We start from the raw sequence: 6,000 nt of genomic DNA on the forward strand, positions 1-6,000 counted from the left end.
TCACCATCTTCACTTTAAAGTATTGATTTGAGTTACCATATAATAAGGTACCATGAATAAAGTGAAAGAAATTTAAGGTGAAATGAATAAAATATCATTGTTGAAAAGAATGTACGTGAGTGTAATATAATGCATATATAATTACAAATAGAATATTAGTAAAATGAAAATAATAAATCATCAAAGAGAATTGAGATATTTGTTTAAGCTTGATAAATTTAAATTATTTCAAACATAACTAAAATTTTAAATTTTTATAAACTTGAGTTTAAAAAGACGATTCAAAATCGAGTATCTATGCATCTGTCGCTATCAAACCAGTTATAGTTCAACACTACCATTTGAATTTCTAAATTTCTTGATCGTCGATATATAGTTTAAGCTACTCATGCTATAAAAAGGCTAGGCGTTGGCGTGTTGCAGTCAATTGAGAGATGGAATGAGAATTATTCCTATAGAAGCTTTTTTTGGACGTTAAACAGACAATTCAGAATTAAAATAAACATAGACAATATAATTGTTTAATTAAAACAAATAGTTACAGATTCAAACTATAATATACAATGGCGGAGTCAGAACTTTTGTCGAGGGGTTAAAGAAACATACTAAATAGTATTTGACAAATTAACATTACTTTCAAGTTAAAATATTGAAAAATATTTCTAGCCAATTTTGAACTTGCGCGTCTACTAGTTTTTGAACCCCATAGCCGTTGAATCAAGCCCCTTATAGTGTTAACGGATTAAAAATAAATATAAAGAAATAAAATACAAATTTTCTTTATATGTTACATATTTTTCGACTTAATAAATTTAAATGAACTCTAAACTCCATGTAATTTATCGCTGATTATATATATATATATATATATATATATATATATATCACTGTTAATATTTTTCATCATTGTAATAGAAATAGATAACATTACATAGTCAAACTTTGGTCAAATCGGATTAAACTTCTTTTATGCTAACACAATTTTCAAACTTTTGGTCATAGATTGCGATTTGCGCCGCACTTATATTTAATAGAGCTAAGCTAATTAAGCTAAACTTTTAATTATTATTTTTTTATTTGTCACTTAGTATTCAAAATAAAAATATATTTAATGACATTTGTAATTAACTAAAACAAAATATAAGATAACTCCCTACCTAACTAAGCTTAATCCCCAAATCAATAATTAAATAAAAAATAAATATTTATTACTCTACCTCAATACTAAGACTTTTTATAGGGTCCTCTACCCTAATAAAATTACACAACAGATTGAACCAAAAAAAAAACAATAGATTTAATTATGCAATTAATAATCCATTAATCCCTTTTTTTAAACATGATTATTTTTTTTAATTTTAATTTTATTTTTAAAAAGTTAACTCAAAGTAACAAAAGGTGCCCTCCCAAAAATAATTGTCGTTGAAAATGTAGGAAAAAAGGTTAATAATCTTAATCCGTGAGCGTATAAATCAATATTAATTAAAGCCGTAATCCAGGGGTTATCTTAATTCCATCAAAATTGTATGTTTCCGGCGATATTTAAGGATGTCTTTTTCCTCAAAATTCTACTGAAACTATTTTTCTTGTCTTAAAATATTTAATTATTTAAAATTAATAATAAAATTATTTAAATTTTAATCATATTTTTTTAATTCTACTTTCAAAAAATAAGATGTGATAAATATTTTAGGACAAGACTGCACTTTTGGTTTCTCTTTCAACCTTTTTTTTTTCTTTAAAAATAATATATATATATATATATATATATATATATATATATATATAATCCAACTTTATAAATAGGGTTTCATTATTATTTTTCTATTTGATACACAACAAATATAATAATATTTTAAAATGTAAACATACAGCGTAAAGATTGACAAAAATTACAAGTGTAGGGGATTTATTGATGGGGTGGGGTGGGGATAACAAATAAACTTTGAAATATTAGTTTTGAAAATTTATTTTTTCTAATTTTATTAGAAAATTATTTTCTTAAAAAAAGTATCTTTTTATAATATTTTAATCAACCAAGTGTAACAAAAATAAAAACTTTTATTTAACGCACCCCATTATTATACAAAACTAGAGTCTAAATTAGAACCGTTTTATATAGGCATATTACATATATTGAGCCTTAAACTTGACTTCAAATTTTAACTTTAACCCCCAACTTTCATAATGTACAAACAGATTTTTAACTGTCTAACTTTTAAATAAATAAATACATAAATCCTACATGGCACAATACACGTAGGACACTACGTAGGATAAAAAATGACATATAGGACATATGTATTTATTTGTTCAACTTTATACAAGTTTAAATGTCTATTTGTGCACACAAAAAATTAAAGAACATAAATATAATTCAAAACCAAGTTAAAAGACAATTATATATTATGCTTTTTATATACTACTCTAGTACCTAGGTTAACATAAATAAAATAAATAAATATTATGGGGTGGCTGGAAAAGCAAACTACTTTAGCTGAAAGAGCAAAATAACTAATTATTGACTTTTTTTTTCAGTAAAAAGAAACAATATAATACAGCAGAATCTTGAAATATTATTAAAATTATTCATAATTTTAGATAAGATTAATATGATTTGAAAAGGAAGTAATCAAAGACTGAAAAATTTCGTTGGCTTATAAAATTATTAGCAATTTATTCCTTCGTAATCGAATATCAGATATTTTGAATTTTAATTTTAAATATAAAAATAAAACTGTTTTTTTTTAAAATAAATTTTATATGATATAAATTCAAATTTAATAAAATATTTTTTTATTTTTTTTTGTAATGTGCCCCATATGGAATGTGCAGCAGTACCATAGCCCATAACTTTTGTCTGTCCCAATTACTTTTGTATTATTAAGTGTTTAAATTTAGTTATTTTAATTGTAGGAGCAGACTAGTAAAGTATATATATTTTTTGATTAAATAAAAAAAAATATGAACTTTTATCATTACGTAGAATGGTATGTTAAATTAATTATACAATGTAAAAATATACATTCGTTAACAAAGTAAATATTCATATAAAGTAATTAACTGAATTACTGAAATTCTGGAAATGCTTTTTAATCTCTTTATGTAAGACAGAATATATTTTAATTATTTTTCAAACTATATTTTTTTTTCAAATATGAAGCAGAAGTATTAACATATGAGTCCTTAATTAAATGATGAAATTTATTAATCATAATAATTATGATAAATTTGTGAATATTCACTACCAAAGGCTTTAAAGTAAATGCTTCAATTATTTTATATAAATAAAGTTTTATTTTTTTGAGATCTTTTAAAAATAGAAAATCAAATTAAGTTGTGTTGGAAGTATGCAATTTACACGCATAAAAATTAAAATGGTTAGTATTATATTGCTCTGTACAAGAAGAGGCCAACCTTGGCTTTTTCAATTTTAATTTTTTTGTGATTTTTTAAAAATTTAATTTTAAAACTTCTTTTTAATTCATTAAAGTATCAAAATCTTGTTAAGCACATGACTACACCTAAACCAGATGATTAAAATATCAAAAGCATACTATTTTAATCAGTTATTCATCATTTTATTCGTCCATCTTATTAATGATTAAATAAATTCACTATTATCGATGAATAAATTGAAAAAAGCTATACTCGTTAAAATTCAGAATTTTTTATTGTGTAATAAACGTCATACTACTTATTTTCTGATGAACGAAAAATTAGAACTTTTTTTTTAAAGATTGGTTTGGAAATATGTGTTAGGATCAAAAATAAGTAGGTATAAATGCAGAAGTTAATAAAGCAAATCTCGAAAGACTACGAGTAAGAAGACAACGAGAAATATATCAAAAGTGTCACGATCCAAATCCGGGCCGCGACTGGCACCCACACTTACGCTCGTATGTGAGCGAACCAACCAATCTAAACCTTAACATTTCAATATAATATCAACAGAAAGTAATGCGGAAGACTTAAACTCATTAATAAAGACTACGAGTAAGAAGACAACGAGAAATATACCAAAAGTCACAAAAAATTAACGTGATTCCGTCAATCGACCTATGTCCACAAAGGAGATGAGCAATCCACTATAAATATGAGAGTACAAAATACAGAGATAAATAACCTTTATCAATTCACTCAGAATACATGGGAGATTCACACAAGTGATAAAGTATCAAGCTTGTGACCATAAATTCTTTTCTAACCAAAATTCTCAAAGCCCTTAAGACTACATTGTGAATGTTAATTAAGTTATAAGGAACATGTCTCTATTTAAAACGTTCCAAACATTTTCCTTGCAATGATTAGTTAATCCAAAATAATTTTCTAAAAGAAAAATCTATTTATGATAAAAAATCAGGGCAAATAAAATCCAATAATATGCTTGAAAAATACTTCACAAAAAATCACCAAACGCCACATACAAATATTTCCTTGCAATGAAAGTTGGAACTAATAATTAGTCAATAATAATCAGCTAATTAATTATTTCGATGTCTTCAATTATTTTTTCTTCTTCTGTTTTTCTGCATATTATAATTCTATTTTTTTGAAGAAGTCAACATTACTCGATTATTATTCTTGTTCTCCCCTTTTATTTATAAATTATTAGTAATAATTAGGTACATAAATTTGCTTTGAATAACATAGTAATAAAACTTGATTTTAATTAAAAAAAATATGTGTCAACAATAATACACAAAACATGCAACTTCATGGGATGTAAAAAAAAAACAAGAAAAAGAGTAAACTAAAGAGAATTAGGTAAGTGTTTTTGTTCTTTCAAATTGCTATTTTTTTGATAATTTAAAGTGTATTATGTTTGTCATGATTAGTCCAAAAAAAAAAAAGATGTTGCCTAAATGAGTAATTCTTTAAATTTGGTAATACGTTTTGTTTAGACATTCGAACATGATTTGTATTAATTAAATTGTTAAAAATATGATAAATATTTTTATTATATAATTTTCAAATTAAGGTTTTAAGTTTTTTTTGGCATGTTCAACATGCACTTAATTAGACTATTGATGTAATTTGTACACATTACCCTTGTTGTAGAATTGTATATAATTAAATTAGTTTGATATATTCGTATGCGGTTAATTTAAATTTAATAGGCGTTTGAAGATATACATGCAAAATTATCTTTAAAATTTGAAGTTGAAAATATCAAAGAGAATATTGCATCGGATGTTGAGATGCTCAATCGAAATAAATTATAGCTCAAATAGAATATCTAAATATAAATTTATTGACAAATTTGAAATATATCGTGGATTAAACCATTGCGTTTTCATATAACCAACAAACTATCTTTTTTCTTTTTCAATTTGAGTGACGTTTTTTTAAAAAAAATATTTATCTAAAAAGGATGTAATATTTCCTTATTTTACAACTATTCTATGTAGCAAACACAAGATTTCACTTAACATTTTTCTATGAAAAAAAATTCACGTAATAATAAGCACTATCGTAACTTTAATAAGAACAATTTGATATTCATAATATAGTTCGTTACTTTTTAAACTTCTTATCAATCAATAGAACTAATACGTTTAGATAAAAAAATATATTATTTATAATATAATTAAAATTATTTTATATTTATATATAATAGGAATTAAATTATTTCGATCTTTTTTAATATATTTATCCTATTCACATTTAAAAAGATCACTATTAGTTGAGACAGAAAAAATATAATCTCCCCGTTTAAAAATGAATATCCGTATGTTTTTTTAGTTTATTTAAAAAAGAATGAGCCCTTTCTCTTTTTAATAATAGTTTAAGACCAAAAATTAAAGGATCTTTTAATATATTTGACATAACTTTAATTTAAAACTATAAAATTAAAAAAATTTCTTTTTTTATTAAATTCGATTCCAAATTAAATTAGGAGTTACACAAAACCGCAGCCTCATAGTCATTGACTCATAACACACGCCTATTTTCCAAGTTGTAGCATGTTAAGAACCCGTCTAAGCCAGCCAGCCAGCC

Source organism: Solanum lycopersicum, chromosome 10, assembly GCF_036512215.1.
Source record: "Solanum lycopersicum chromosome 10, SLM_r2.1".
Classification (NCBI taxonomy): domain Eukaryota; kingdom Viridiplantae; phylum Streptophyta; class Magnoliopsida; order Solanales; family Solanaceae; genus Solanum; species Solanum lycopersicum.